The sequence below is a fragment of the Triticum aestivum genome, chromosome 7A, assembly GCF_018294505.1.
Source record: "Triticum aestivum cultivar Chinese Spring chromosome 7A, IWGSC CS RefSeq v2.1, whole genome shotgun sequence".
In the NCBI taxonomy this organism is placed as follows: domain Eukaryota; kingdom Viridiplantae; phylum Streptophyta; class Magnoliopsida; order Poales; family Poaceae; genus Triticum; species Triticum aestivum.
In genome coordinates this window covers 245,274,189-245,289,572 of record NC_057812.1, presented here as the reverse complement: position 1 = coordinate 245,289,572, position 15,384 = coordinate 245,274,189, and positions in this window count along the sequence as shown.

Below are 15,384 nucleotides of genomic sequence, written 5' to 3'. Positions count from 1 at the left end.
TGGTGTTTCCAGAACAGGAGACGTTTGTGGAATGCCGCTCATGCTCGCCTCTCCTCTCTGTTGCGCCGCCGAACCACTACTCCCCGCTGCCCCCGCCCACCGCCAGTGTCGTCGCCTCCGGATTGGGATCTTCCATCCCGCCCCTACGCTTTGTGCCCACTCCTCGCCTTGGCGTTGAGAGAAAAAGGAAGCATGCATGCGAAGCAGAGGAGGACTCCAGATCCAGTTCAAGCGTGAGCCCGGAGATGGGATCTTGGCGGTGGTGGAGGCGCATCGGAGAGCAGTCTCCAACGCCGCCATCGGGTGCATCCATATTGGTGTCGCACCCGTTGGCCCCGTGGGCGGAGACCACGGCGGAACGTGCGGAAGAGATCATGGCAAGAAGACGATGGACGGCACCTCGGTGCTCGATGGGAAACTCACGCTCCACAATTACACGTCTGGACATGCTACGGGAATCAAATACGGTGGCTGCCCTTCGGGAGAGATTCAAGTGGCACCAAATTGCTGCAAACATGGCTGAGCTCAAGGCAATCACAGAGCGAGACTTGCTCGCGATAAAAGATCAGATCCTTCAAAGCACGTGTGCGAAGTCGAGGCAACCGAAAGATAAGCACAATCCCTCTCGCCAGTAAGAGATCAAATTCTCGATTGTTAGTGACTGAGGTTTGTCTGCTCTAGCCCGTGAAGACTGTTCAGATTCATCCCGTGATCCCTTGGATTTTTCTACTCCTGTTCTAGATGTTTGGCCACCTACCGATGTTGCGGAGACTCACTCCACTACATGAGTGCGTGTGTGCAGTTCCATCCAGACTCCCCCTACGAGCCATCCTCCTCGCATGAGCCTGGGGCGCACGAAGATCACGTACTACAAGCTTTTGACGTCGGAGTGTCGTGCCCAAAGGTCGCACCGTGGAGGCCAGGCTCGTGCCCCGCATTATGACCGACCTTCCTCTGACCTCGGACGAGGAGGGGGAGCCACACACTCAAAGGAGGCAATCTTGGCGGTTGATCCAACCGGCTTTGGGTTGGAGATGGCGGGTGCCGCCGTCGGTGGGTGTCGGTGTCAAAACCGGCGGATCTCGGGTAGGGGGTCCCGAACTGTGCGTCTAAGGCGGATGGTAACAGGAGGCGGGGGACACGGTGTTTACCCAGGTTCAGGCCCTCTCGATGGAGGTAATACCCTACTTCCTGCTTGATTGATCTTGATGATATGAGTATTACAAGAGTTGATCTACCACGAGATCGTAGAGGCTAAACCCTAGAAGCTAGCCTATGGTATGATTGTTGTTGTCCTATGGACTAAACCCTTCGGTTTATATAGACACCAGAGGGGCTAGGGTTACACAGAGTCGGTTACAAGGGAGGAGATCTACATATCCGTACTGTCAAGCTTGCCTTCCAAGCCAAGGAGAGTCCCATCCGGACACGTGACGAAGTCTTCAATCTTGTATCTTCATAGTCCAACAGTTCGGCTGTCCGGAGACCCCCTAATCCAGGACTCCCTTAGTAGCCCCTGAACTAGGCTTCAATGACGATGAGTCCGGCGCGCAAATTTGTCTTTGGCATTGCAAGGCGGGTTCTTCCTTCGAATACTCCATAGAAGATTTTGAACACAGGGATAGTGCCCGGCTCTGCAAAACAAGTTCTACATACCACCGTAGAGAGAATAATATTTCCACAAATCTAATTTGCTGACACGTTTGACAGCATGACATCATACCACGGCCCGGTCATTATTCGAACCGTTTTTTCCAACCAGCTACTGCACATATCGCGAGGTGGTTTCCTTGGCACATCTTGTTGAAGCAGAGATCGTGTCCCCTTATCACGGGATTCCCATCAATACGGATGTGGGTAACCCAACTGTGCCATCAATTACGACGCTTGGGGAATGAGAGGTTTTACCAGGTGAGTGGGGAGGTGCATCGCCTCTTCCGCCCTTATAAGGGGACAAGAATTCACTCTTTTCACCCACGCCTTCTTCCCGATTCATTCCCTTCTGCTCAGGCTCCAGCGCCCAAGCGTTCACCTTCTCTACCCCACAAAAGGTCTTCCAAAGATGCCCGGATCCGGAGCAGGAGGCAAATGGATGGCCTTTACCGTCCGAGAGAAGGATATCAAAAAGCTTCGGGAAGCCGGGTATCTGGCCAAGAAAATCAGCCACCGTCTCTGACGGCGGGACAGATCGTCCCCACTCCGGAACCCCACGAGAGGGTTGTATTCCTCCCTCACTTTGTCCGCGGGCTAGGGTTTCCCCTCCACCCGTTCATTCGCGACATCATGTATTATTATGGGATCGATATTCATGATATGTCCCCTAATTCCTTCATCAACATCTCGACATTCATTGTCGTGTGCGAGGCTTTTCTCCGCATTTCGCCGCACTTCGATTTATGGCTGAAGGTTTTTAATGTGAAGCCTAAGGTGGTGGGCGGCGAGCACGTCGAGTGCGGGGGCGCTATGGTGAGCAAGATGCCCAACGTCATATGGCCAACAAGAACCTTTAATGATTCTGTCAAGGTGTGGCAACAGCAGTGGTTTTACATCACTGAGCCGTGCGGCAAGGAATGGGCTGCCTCTCCCGATTTTCGATCCGGCACCCCTCTGCGGCTTACATCCTGGGTTAAGAAAGGCCTGCACTGGTCCTCGTCCGATGAACTGTCGGTGCTCCGGACGCGCGTTAAAGATATGGGAGATAAGAACATTGAACTTGTCAACGTAGTCCAAGTGATGTTAGTCTGCCGGGTACTGCCTTGTTAACACCAGACTTGCAATCTATGGGAATTCGATCCGGCCAGGCACCAAACCTTGCGAGGGTTCTTCGGCTCCTCACACAAGGACATTCGGAAGGTGCTTTTCAAGTCTAGCAAATCATGGCCGGACTCCGCCGAGGACCGCGGGTACCAACTGTCCCGCCCTGCAAGTTCGGTGAGTTTATCCAACTTTTCTATCCGCATGACCCAAAGGAAGCGCTTAACGCGTGTTACTCAACTCTCCCAGGGCTGGACAAAGAAGGTGGAGCGGATCCGTTGTCCGGCCCCGCTACCCGAAGACCCGACCATCCCACTTCTGACGAAGATGATGGTCCCGGCGCCTTACAAGGTGCCGAAGAAGACGACTGAGAAGGATGCCAAAAAGACCCGGGGCGGCCTTCATGCCGCGGCACTTCGGACACAATATCCGAAGGTTCTGATACCCATTCCGCCTCCGAGGAGGACGAGAGGAGGAGGAAGATGAATCCCCTGCGGGGGGGAAGAAGGAAGAGGACAGCCTCCGCACCCTTGGAGGCCGAACTGCCCAAAAGGGGAAAGGCTCCTCTTCCAGAGGAGTCCACTGCCGCCGCCGACAGCGGCCCGGCATGGGATCCCAGGGCCCAGCCCCTGGTGAACTCATAAGTATATAAAATCCGAGTACGTTTAAGCGTCCAGACTCATCGTGGCTTAGTATTTTAACCTGAGCATATATTTTTTGTAGTCCGGCGAGGTCCTGTACCAAACAATCCTCATCAGAGGACCTGCTGAGCTCAAATGCTATGGAGAGCGAGACGCCCCCAAAGGACCCTTCCTCCAAACAGGTGCATAACACCGAGGCTTCGTCCCAGAAGGACCCCGACCAAGGAGGAAAGGAAGAAACCGTGAAGGCGGCGCCTGAAGGTCAAACCGCAGGGGCCGGACATGTGGGGGAAAATATTCCCATGGGGTCTGACGGCGGGGGCGATCCTGAGTTCGGCTCCCCACAAGATGCGATTCCAGAGACCTATACAGCTCCAGAATCAAGAAGGCAGCCTCCTTCGGCTGGAGGGGGCGTGCCTGTTCCGCCGGCGACCTCTGTCCATCCAGAAGTGTCGGATGCTTTGTTGGTGGCGTTGCAAGATGCCTCCATCGTTGATGAACACCGTGCCCTTATGGGTGCGGTGATTGAGAAGATTCAGTCAACTGAGAGTGGACTGAATGAAGCCTGTATCAGCCTTATAAGAGGCTTTGAGGTATGTTTTATGAGTTGTCGAAGAGTGTCATAGTATAGATAGTAGCCCATGATACACTATTCGGTGAAAGAAAGAACCGGACAGGGGATCGAATTGATGATCGCGGGAAGACTCATTGAATGACATTGATTTCTCTTCTGTTTCAAGCAGGTACCTGTAGCGGCTGCTGCCTCTCGTACTGCGGAGATCTCCGAACTGAATCAAAGTCTGGAGTGGGCCATAGAAGAACTTGGCCAATTGAAAATGCAGTTGAGGGATAAACAAGGTATGCACAAGCGTTGCGCGCATTTATTGTGAAATAAATGTTCAGTATGAAATAAGTCACATAATTTGCGCTAGGGGTTATGACCGAAGTCGAGGCCCTCAAAAGGGTCGTTGCCGAGGCCGAGAAAAAGGCGGCCACAGAGCGGACTCTTCGTGAGAAACACGAGGCCAGAGTTATTAAAGCTGAGCAGGAGCTGCAAGAGGCCATAAGTAAATGCGAGACCTTGGAGCAGAGTTTAACGGAGAAGGAGTCCGAACTCACCAAGGCACGTCAAGCCACGAGCGATGCCCGGGGGGAACCCAAAGCGCCCTGCAATGGATCCAAGAGACGAGAAAGATCGCGGCGGGTAAGGCTTTTCCCATGTAAAGCAAGTATTTGAAGGGAAAACTGTGTTTTTGATTTTGAATCCAGATTTCTCAGGTGTATTTGCCGAGCTACCTTGCAGCATATCAGATGCCGCCCAATTCTACCGAGCCGAAGAAAGGAACACCGCAGATAAGCTCTTCTGGTCACAGTATTTGGCGCCGAATTATCCGGTGCCTTTTGCCGATCAACTGAAACAGCTGATCGAACTGCATAAGGTGGCAGAACTAGCCATGAAAGATATGGTTATCCGGCTATGGCCTGCCGAGCCGATTCCAAGCAGCTACTTCGGGCTCGTGAGGCGGCTTGTAAGCGCTTGCTCTCGACTTGACGTCATCAAGCGGTCGGTCTGTATAGAAGGAGCGCGAATGACCTTCGCCCGCGCAAAGGTGCACCGGGGGAAGATGGATGCCAAAAAGCTGATGACCAGAGGACCACCAGAGGGGAAGGAGCACCGCAAGCCCGAATTATATTATGAGAGTGTCCTGAAAGGATCCTACCTTGCAGTGGAGCTATGCACCAAGGACATTATATTTCCATGAATGCCAATCATGTTGTCCTTTGTAATGTTTGAACAAGGTCATTTATTTGTCGCCTGTTATATAAAAGTTTACCCTCCTGTGCGGCCGTTTTTATATTAAACCTGAGAGTTGGCCAGTCGTCGGCTTCTGCCCCACATAAGAAGTACGGGGGTGTTCGGGATAAACTTGAGCACTCTTTATCCCAGTTTTGGGTCCTTCGAAGGAGGTGCTCAGCACAACGAACCAGGCAATCGGACTATAGGGCTTTATCACTCTCACTTAGCCATAGGAGCTTTAGTATGGTCGGCGCAGCCCCTTGTGTTTGGAAGACCGTACTAGGGGCTCTATAAGCGCCTGATCGGAGAAAAAACCGATCCATCACACGCTGCATTGGTTATGGCATTATGCAGGAGAAATCCTTAAAGATTTTGTAACCGCTCGAACAGCTGACCAGCTCTCGCCGTATCATGACAGTTAGTTTTCGGCTTTTTCTACTAAGGTGCTCATCCGGAAGAACCGGTACATAATCGCAGTAGTTCTCCCAGTGCTACCTTAGCCGATATAGCGGAACGTAAGGTACCAAAACATGGGAGCCGGGCAAACCCAACTATTGACCCAAGACATGATTCGGAGTTGATGCATATAATGCTATAGGTTCAGGGTGCCGAACTTCCATGAAGGTGTTCGGACTTTTATTGCCGTGTTACGGGAAAAACGACGCCCCTGGCATATTTGAGGCATATCGCTGTGTACGGATGCCACTTGACAAAATGATTTCGATAAGAAATAATCAGCAGGTAAACGTCATATAAATCCACATGTTGTATTTGAATAATACGCCTATGCGTATGGGTACAAGTAATGTGATAAAAAGGGGTTGTGATAGCCGAACCTGCCGTGACCAGGGGGAAGAGGTTGAGTGCGGATCCGTAATATAGCCGGACAGTCATTGCGGGGAATATCTAAGGATTCCCTAACGCGTTCAAGTTGCCTCCATGTAGTCCGTCCTGGTCGGTGCAAAGGTGAACATGCGAAGGAAATATAAGAAATGTTTACGTGCCGGAGGGCGGTTGAACCGCTGAGTTCGGCCTGTCATGGCCTTCGCCGGAGTGTTTAGCTAAGCTCTGGACGAGCCGAGGTATCCTTTCGTGAAGTAGTTCGGAGCCCCTTGACGGTGTCCGGGAGCCTGGACGTCAACTCAAGGTTCAGCTGCAAGGTGTTGCTCGTTGTTTCTGCTACTAAGGCAGTGGTGTATTTGTTGGTGCCAAAGGAAGGTTCGGCCTTGCCATGAACCGTGATTACGCCGCGTGGACCGGGCATCTTGAGCTTACGGTAGGCATAATGTGGCACCGCGTTGAATCGAGCGAACGTGGTTTATCCGAGCAGTGCTTGATAATCACTGGTATGATGCCTCTAAAAGTGGCTTTAGTGGGTTTGGTCGCCGAATGATCGATGCCCATCTTGCGCACTGTGTCCTGGTAAAGCAGATTTAAACTGCTACCTCCGTCCATAAGGACTCGAGTGAGGTGGAACCCGTCTACTATTGGGTCGAGGATTAGTGCGGCTGGATTGCCCTGATTGGCGTTAACCGAATGATTTGTGCGGTTGAAGGTGACCGGCCCTAGTTTATATTGTGGGACGGCTAGTTCCGTTGAGTCGCCATCCCTAAAGGTGCATATCTGGTCCGAGTTGGCAATTTGGGTGGTATTTGCCACATTCACCGATTGAATATGGGGGGGGGGGATTTCTTTTGCCCTCCTGTGTTCGGTGATTTGGGCTCTTCATCGCTATCGTTGCTTTGAGACCCCTCTTCGTCTTTGGCGCCTGCCTTGCCGGCTTGTTTGAAGACCCAGCATCCTGTGTTGGTATGGGTGGCTGGCGTTTCTGTGGTGCCATGATTTTGGCATTGGCGATCGAGTATGCGGTCCAGACTAGATGGACCCGGATTTTTATTTTTGGGTGACCCTTTCTGCTGACCGGACTTTGAGCCCCTGAACCCGGCATTAACTACCGTATTTTTGGCATTTTTACCATATTTGCGGCGCTTGTGTTTGTTGCGTCGTGGTTTGCCGTTGCTATCCCTGGCTTCTGATATGCCAGGTTTGCTTGCCGTATTGGTACTACGAGCCAACCAGCTATCTTCGCCCGCACAAAAGTGGGTCATAAGTGTCGTGAGGGCTGCCATGGATTTTGGCTTCTCTTGGCCGAGGTGCCGGGCGAGCCATTCGTCACGGATATTATACTTAAATGCCGCTAAGTCCTCTGCATCCGAACACTCGACAATTTGGTTCTTCTTGGTTAGGAACCGGGTCCAGAATTTCCTGGCCGATTCCCCTGGCTGCTGAGTTATATGACTTAAGTCGTCAGCGTCCGGCGGTCACACATAAGTGCCCTGGAAATTGTTCAGGAATGCCTCTGCTAGGTTCTCCCAACTTCCGATGGAGTTTGCTGGCAAGCTATTGAGCCAATGCCGAGCCGGACCTTTGAGTTTTAGCGGGAGATACTTGATGGCATGTAGGCCATCCCCGCGGGCCATGTGAATGTGGAGGAAGAAGTCTTCTATCCATACCGCGGGCTTTGTAGTACCATCGTATGATTCAATGTTTACGGGTTTAAACCCTTCTAGGAATTCGTGATCCATTACTTCATCAGTGAAGCATAAGGGGTGTGCGGCGCCTCTGTGCCGGGCTATATCACGATGCGGTTCATACGAGTATTGTTTGCCGTGTTCGGCTCGTCCGGATTTGCTTTTAGTGTATCCGGCGTAACGATCATCGTCGCATGTTGGTGCGCGCCCCCGTGATCCATAAATCGATCTTGCATGTTTTGCCTTGTTTTCCAATACGTCTCGCAGGTCCCGCATGTTGCCTCAGGCCTTGGCATTTTTTTTTGATTGGCGTCGGGGTGCGGGCTGGACTTTGGGCTGAAATGCCTCTCTGTCTCGGCCACGAGGTGGCCCGTCAGCCGCATCATACGCTGGTGATGTAGGTTTCAATGCTTCCTCCTCGAGGTGAGGTAGCAACCTGCGCTTTGGGTAACTCTTGGAGGGGCGCTTGAGTTCGTATTCCTCGGCCGCAAGGACTTCAGTCCATCTATCTGCTAGCAAATCTTGATCAGCTTGAAGCTGTTGTTGCTTTTTCTTCAAGCTATTTGTTGTGTCCATAAGCCGGCGCTTGAAGCGCTCCTGCTCGACGGGATCCTCAAGCACGATAAATTCTTCATCGCCGAGGCTCACCTCATCTTCGGAGAGAGGCATGCAATTGTCCTCCTCCGATCCTCCATCTGCTGCCCGCTCTGGAGGGCTAGCTTGTTCACCCTCCCGCTCTAAATCGTGTTGGAGGGGATTGTTGTCGTCTTCGGCACTATCCGGAGTGTTATTGTCTCTTGTGCCGGTATCACTACTATTGCTATGGCGGGACTTAGAGCGGCGCCGCTGACGTCGGCGCTTGGGTTGCTTCTTGGAGGGGTCATCCTCCGCTGTCTCGTCGCCATTGCCTTCTTTGGGGGTGTCCACCATGTATATATCATATGATGAGGTGGCGGTCCAGCGCCCTGTGGGCGGTGGTTCCTGTTCGTCTCCTACATCGTCGTCCATACCGTCGATGTCTTCGGAGTTGAAGTTGAGCATGTCGGTTAAATCGTCGACAGTGGCTACTAAGTGGGTGGTGGGCGGGGAGCGAATTTCTTTGTCGTCCGCATCCCATTCTAGCCAGAGGTTCTCCCGACAAGGAGAGAGACCTTAATGAATTTAGCACGTCGCCAAAAGGTGAGTGCTGAAAGATATCCGCGGAGGTGAACTCCATGATCGGTGCCCAATCGGATTCGATAGGCATGGACGTAGGCGGCTCGGAGTCCGTGGCCGGAGACAAATCCAGTGGTTCAGCAACACGGCTCTCGTAAGGGGTGAAGTCAGTATCCGGCTCTATCGCCACTGAGAGTGCGGCCTCCATGGCGGGGTCTATCCACCCGTCCTCGGATGGCGCAATTTTCTCCAGATTGAAGGCCGAAGTAGTTGCAGGTGTGATCTCCCGAACACTGTCCGACGAGAGAGCTAAATCATGCTCGTCGTGATTGTGCGGCACACCTGGTATAGGCTCGAATCCATCGAAGATCAAGTCTCCACAGATGTCGATAGTGTAGTTCGAGTTTCCGAACCTGACCTGATGGCCATGGGCGTAGCTCTCGATCTGCTCCAGATGGCCAAGCGAGTTGGCCCGCAGTGCGAAGCCGCCGAATACGAAATCTGTCCGGGGAGGAAAACCTCACCCTGGACCGCATCGTCACGATGATCGAAGGAGCCATCAAGCCTTACGGTGACGGCACAGTGGAACTCTTAATGAAAGCACCAATGTCGGTGTCAAAACCGGCGGATCTCGGGTAGGGGGTCCCGAACTATGCGTCTAAGGCAGATGGTAACAGGAGGCGGGGGACACGATGTTTACCCAGGTTCAGGCCCTCTCGATGGAGGTAATACCCTACTTCCTGCTTGATTGATCTTGATGATATGAGTATTACAAGAGTTGATCTACCACGAGATCATAGAGGCTAAACCCTAGAAGCTAGCCTATGGTATGATTGTTGTTTTCCTACGGACTAAACCCTCCGGTTTATATAGACACTGGAGGGGGCTAGGGTTACACAGAGTCGGTTACAAGGGAGGAGATCTACATATCCATATTGCCAAGCTTGCCTTCCACGCCAAGGAGAGTCCCATTCGGACACGGTATGAAGTCTTTAATCTTGTATCTTCATAGTCCAACAGTCCGGCTAAAGGATATAGTCCGGCTGTCCGGAGACCCCCCAATCCAGGACTCCCTCGGTGGGGTCGACGTCATCCTCCACCTCTCGATGGAGGAGGCACCGAAGCAGTTCTGCATATTGATGGAGGAGGATCACCTCACCGTGAAGGTACATCTTAAGGCGAAGCGCGCAGACGTTATCACCCTTGCCGACCCGGACCTCATTGCTGAAATCGTGCCATCCTCGAGGCCATAGAGGATGGGCAGGTGGTGAAGGAAATATGCCCTAGAGGCAATAATAAAGTTATTATTTTATATTTCCTTATTCATGATAAATGTTTATTATTCATGCTAGAATTGTATTGATCGGAAACCTAAATACATGTGTGAATACATAGACAAACACTATGTCCCTAGTGAGCCTCTACTTGACTAGCTCGTTGATCAAAGATGGTTAAGGTTTCCTAACCATGGACATGAGTTGTTATTTGATAATGGGATCACATCATTAGCAGAATGATGTGATGGACAAGACCCATCCGTTAGCTTAGTATATTGATCGATCAGTTCTATTGCTATCGCTTTCTCCATGTCAAATACATATTCCTTCGACTATGAGATTATGCAACTCCGGATACTGGAAGAATGCCTTGTGTGCTATCAAACGTCACAACTAACTGGATGATTATAAATATGCTCTACAGGTATCTCCGAAGGTGTTTGTTGAGTTGGCATAGATCGAGATTAGGATTTGTCACTCCGAGTTTCGAAGAGGTATCTCTGGGCCCTCTCGATAATACACATCATAAGAAGCCTTGCAAGCAAAGTGACTAATGAGTTAGTTACAGAATGATGTATTACGGAACAAGTAAAGAGACTTGCCAGTAACGATATTGAACTAGGTATGAAGATACTGACGATCGAATCTCGGGCAAGTAACATACCGATAGACAAAGGGAATTGCGTATGTTGTCATAACGGTTCGACTGATAAAGATCTTCGTAGAATATGTAGGAGCCAATATGAGCATCCAGGTGCCGCTATTGGTTATTGACCAGAGAGGTGTCTCAGTCATGTCTACATAGTTCTCGAACCCATAGGGTCCGCACGCTTAACGTTCGTTGACGATATAGTGTTATATGAGTTATATGATTTGGTGACTGAATGTTGTTCGGAGTCCCGGATGTGATTACGGACGTGACGAGGAGTCTCGAAATGGCCGAGAGGTAAAGATTGATATATAGGATGATGATATGTCACCGTCATATCTACTTTTCCAAACTCTTTTGCCCTTGTTTTGGACTCTAACTTGCATGATTTGAATGGAACTAACCCGGATTGATGTTGTTTTCAGCAGAATTGCCATGGTGTTATTTTTGTGCAGAATAAAAAGTTCTCAGAATGACATGAAACTTCACGAAGCCAAGTTTTGGAATTAATAAAAAAATGGTGAAATAATCAACAGTAGGGGGCCCACACCCTAGCCACAAGGGTGGGGGCGCGCCCTCTGACCTTCTGGCCCCTGGACCTCCACCGACCTCAACGCCAACTCCATGTATTCTCTTTCGGGGAGAAAAAACCAAAGAGAAGGATTCATCGTGTTTACGATACGAAGCCGCCGCCAAGCCCTGTTCTTCCTCGGGAGGGTAGATCTGGAGTCCGTTTTGGGCTCCGGAGAGGGGAATCCGCCGCCATCGTCATCAACAACCATCCTCCATCACCAATTTCATGATGCTCACCACCATGCATGAGTAATTCCATCGTAGGCTTGCTGGACCGTGATGGGTTGGATGAGATTTAACATGTACTCGAGTTAGTTTTGTTAGGGTTTGATCCCTAGTATCCACTATGTTCTAAGATTGATGTTGCTACGACTTTGCTATGCCTAATGCTTGTCACTAGGGCCCGAGTGCCATGATTTCAGATGTGAACCTATTATGTTTTCATGAATATATTTGTGTTCTTGATCCGATATTGCAAGTTATAGTCACCTACTACGTGTTATGATCCGGCAACCCCGGAGTGACAATAGTCGGGACCACTCCCGGTGATGACCGTAGTTTGTGGAGTTCATGTATTCACTAAGTGCTAATGCTTTGGTCCGGTTCTCTATTAAAAGGAGGCCTTAATATCCCTTAGTTTCCATTAGGACCCCGCTGCCACGGGAGGGTAGGACAAAAGATGCCATGCAAGTTCTTTTCCATAGGCACGTATGACTATATTCGGAATACATGCCTACATTATATTGGTGAATTGGAGCTAGTTCTGTGTCACCCTATATTATAACTGTTACATGATGAATGCCATCCGACATAATTATCCATCATTGATCCATTGCCTACGAGCTTTTCACATATTGATCTTTGCTTCGTTACTTTTCCGTTGCCACTGTTCCGATTGCTACAAAACTGTTACTGTTACTTTTGCCACCGTTACCGCTACTTCCATACTACTTTGCTACTAAATACTTTGCTGCAGATATTAAGTCTTTCACGTCTGGTTGAATTGACAACTCGTCTGCTAATACTCAAGAATATTCTTTGGCTCCCCTTATGTCTAATCAATAAATTTGGGTTGAATACTCTACTCTCGAAAACTGTTGTGATCCCTTATATTTGTAGGTTATTAGACGATAGTATTCGGACACCGGAAGTGTTCCGGAGTGTATCGAGTATTTATCGGAGTACTGGAGGGGTTACCGGAACCCTCGGGGGGAATATATGGGCCATATGGGCCATGAGAGGGGAGCACACCAACCCACAAGGGGTGGAGCCCCCCCTATGGCAGGAGGCCGAAATGGGAGAAGGAAAAAGGGGTCCCCCCTTTCCTTTCTCTTTTCCCCCTTCCCTTTCTTCTCCGGTGAAATAAGGAAGGGGCGCCACTTTGGAAAACCCCAAGTAGGATTCAGATCCTACTTGGGGCACACCTAGCTGCCTCCCCTCTCCCTCCCACCTATATATATGTTGGGGCGCCCCTAGCACACCCCAGACAATTGCCTAGTCGTGTGCGGTGCCCCCCTCCACAATTTACACCCCTGGTCATATTCTCGTGGTGCTTAGGCGAAGCCCTGCGAGGATCACTTCACCATCATCGTCACCATGCCGTCGTGCTGATAGAACTCATCTACTAACTCAACGTCTTGCCGGATCAAGAAGACGAGGAACGTCACCGAGCTGAACGTGTGCAAAACTCGGAGGTGTTGTATGTTCGGTACTTGATCGGTTGGAGCTAGAAGAAGTTTGACTACATCAACCGCGTTGTCAAATGCTTCCGCTTATGGTCTACGAGGGTACGTAGACACACTCTCCCCTCGTTGCTATGCGTATCCATGGATAGATCATTGCGTGTGCGTAGATTTTTTTCATGCAACGATTCCCAATAGTGGCATCAGAGTCAGGTCTATGCATAGATGATATGCACGAGTAGAACACAAAGAGTTCTGGGCGGTGATAGTCATATTGTTTACCACCAACGTCTTATTTTGATTCGGCAGTATTGTGGAATGAAGCTGCCCGGACCAACCTTACATGTCCATGCACATGAGACTGGTTCCACCGATAGACATGCAACTAGTTTTGCATGAAGGTGGCTGGTGGGTGTTTGTTTCTCATACTTTAGTTGAATCGAAATTGACTACAACCGGTCCTTGAAGAAGGTTAAAACAGCAAACTTGACGAAACACCATTGTGGTTTTGATGCGTAGGTAAGAACGGTTCTTGCTAGAAGCCCGTAGCAGCCACGTAAAACTTGCAACAACAAAGTAGGGGACGTCTAACTTGTTTTTGCAGGGCATGTTGTGATGTGATATGGTCAAGACATGATGTGATATACATTATTTTATGAGATGATCATGTTTTGTAAAAGTTATCGGCAACTGGCAGGAGCCTTATGGTTGTCTCTTTATTGTATGAAATGCAAATGCCATATAATTGCTTTACTTTATCACTATGCGTTAGCGATATTTGTAGAAGCAATAGTTGGTGAGACGACCATGACGCAACGATGGAGATCAAGGTGTCGAGCAGGTGACGATGGAGATCATGACGATGCTTTGGAGATGGAGATCAAAATCACAAGATGATGATGGCCATATCATGTCACATATTTTGATTCCATGTGATCTTTATCTTTTATGCATCTTATTTTGCTTAGTACGGCTGAGGGAGTCCTGGATTAGGGGGTGTTCGGATAGCCGGACTATACCTTCAGCCGGACTCCTGGACTATGAAGATACAAGATTGAAGACTTCGTCCCGTGTCCGGAAGGGACTTTCCTTGGCGTGGAAGGCAAGCTTGGCTATACGGATATTCAGATCTCCTACCATTGTAACCGACTCTATGTAACCCTAACCCTATCCGATGTCTATATAAAGTGGAGGGTTTTAGTCCGTAGGACAACATACACATCAACAATCATACCATAGGCTAGCTTCTAGGGTTTAGCCTCTCCGATCTCGTGGTAGATCTACTCTTGTACTACCCATATCATCAATATTAATCAAGCAGGACGTAGGGTTTTACCTCCATCGAGAGGGCCCGAACCTGGGTAAAACTTCGTGTCCCTTGCCTCCTGTTACCATCCGGCCTAGACGCACAGTTCGGGACCCCCTACCCGAGATCCGCCGATTTTGACACCGACATTGGTGCTTTCATTGAGAGTTCCTCTGTGTCGTCGCCGTCAGGCTCGATGGCTCCTACGATCGTCAATAGTGATGTAGTCCAGGGTGAGACCTTCCTCCCCGGACAGATCTTCGTCTTCGGCGGCTTCGCACCGCGGGCCAATTCACTTGGCCGTCTGGAGCAGATCGAAAGCTACGCCCCTGGCCGTCAGGTCAGATTCGGAAGTTTAAAGTACACGCCTGACATCCATTGAGACTTGATCTTCGACGGATTCGAGCCACTGCTGAGCGCGCCGCACTATCCCGACGAGCACGATCTAGCTCTACCGCCGAACAGTGCCCTGGAGGCCGCACCCGCATCAGCCCCGACCCTTAATTCGGAGCCAACTGCACTGATCGAGGATGGGCGGTTGGATGCCACCTCGGGGACTGCGATCCCAACGACGATTGAGCCGAACACCAGCCCCATACTCTACGAGACTCGTGACTCCAAGGAGCCGGACTCCTCTCCGGACTCCGAACCCCCCGCGCCCCTACCGATCGAATCCGATTGGGCGCTGATCATGGAGTTTACTGTCGCAGACATCTTTCAGCACTCGCCTTTCGGCGATATCCTGAAGTCGCTGAAGTCTCTCTCTTTATCAGGAGAGCCCTGGCCGGACTACGGTCAGCAAGGTTGGGGTACGGACGATGAAGAAATTCAAAGCCCACCCACCACCCACTTTGTAGCCACTGTCGATGACTTAACCGACATGCTCGACTTCGACTCCGAAGACATCGACGGTATGGACGCCGATGAAGGAGATGATGAAGAACCAGCGCCTACTAGGCCCTGGAAAGCCACCTCGTCATATGACATATACATGGTGGACACCCCAAAAGAAGGAGAT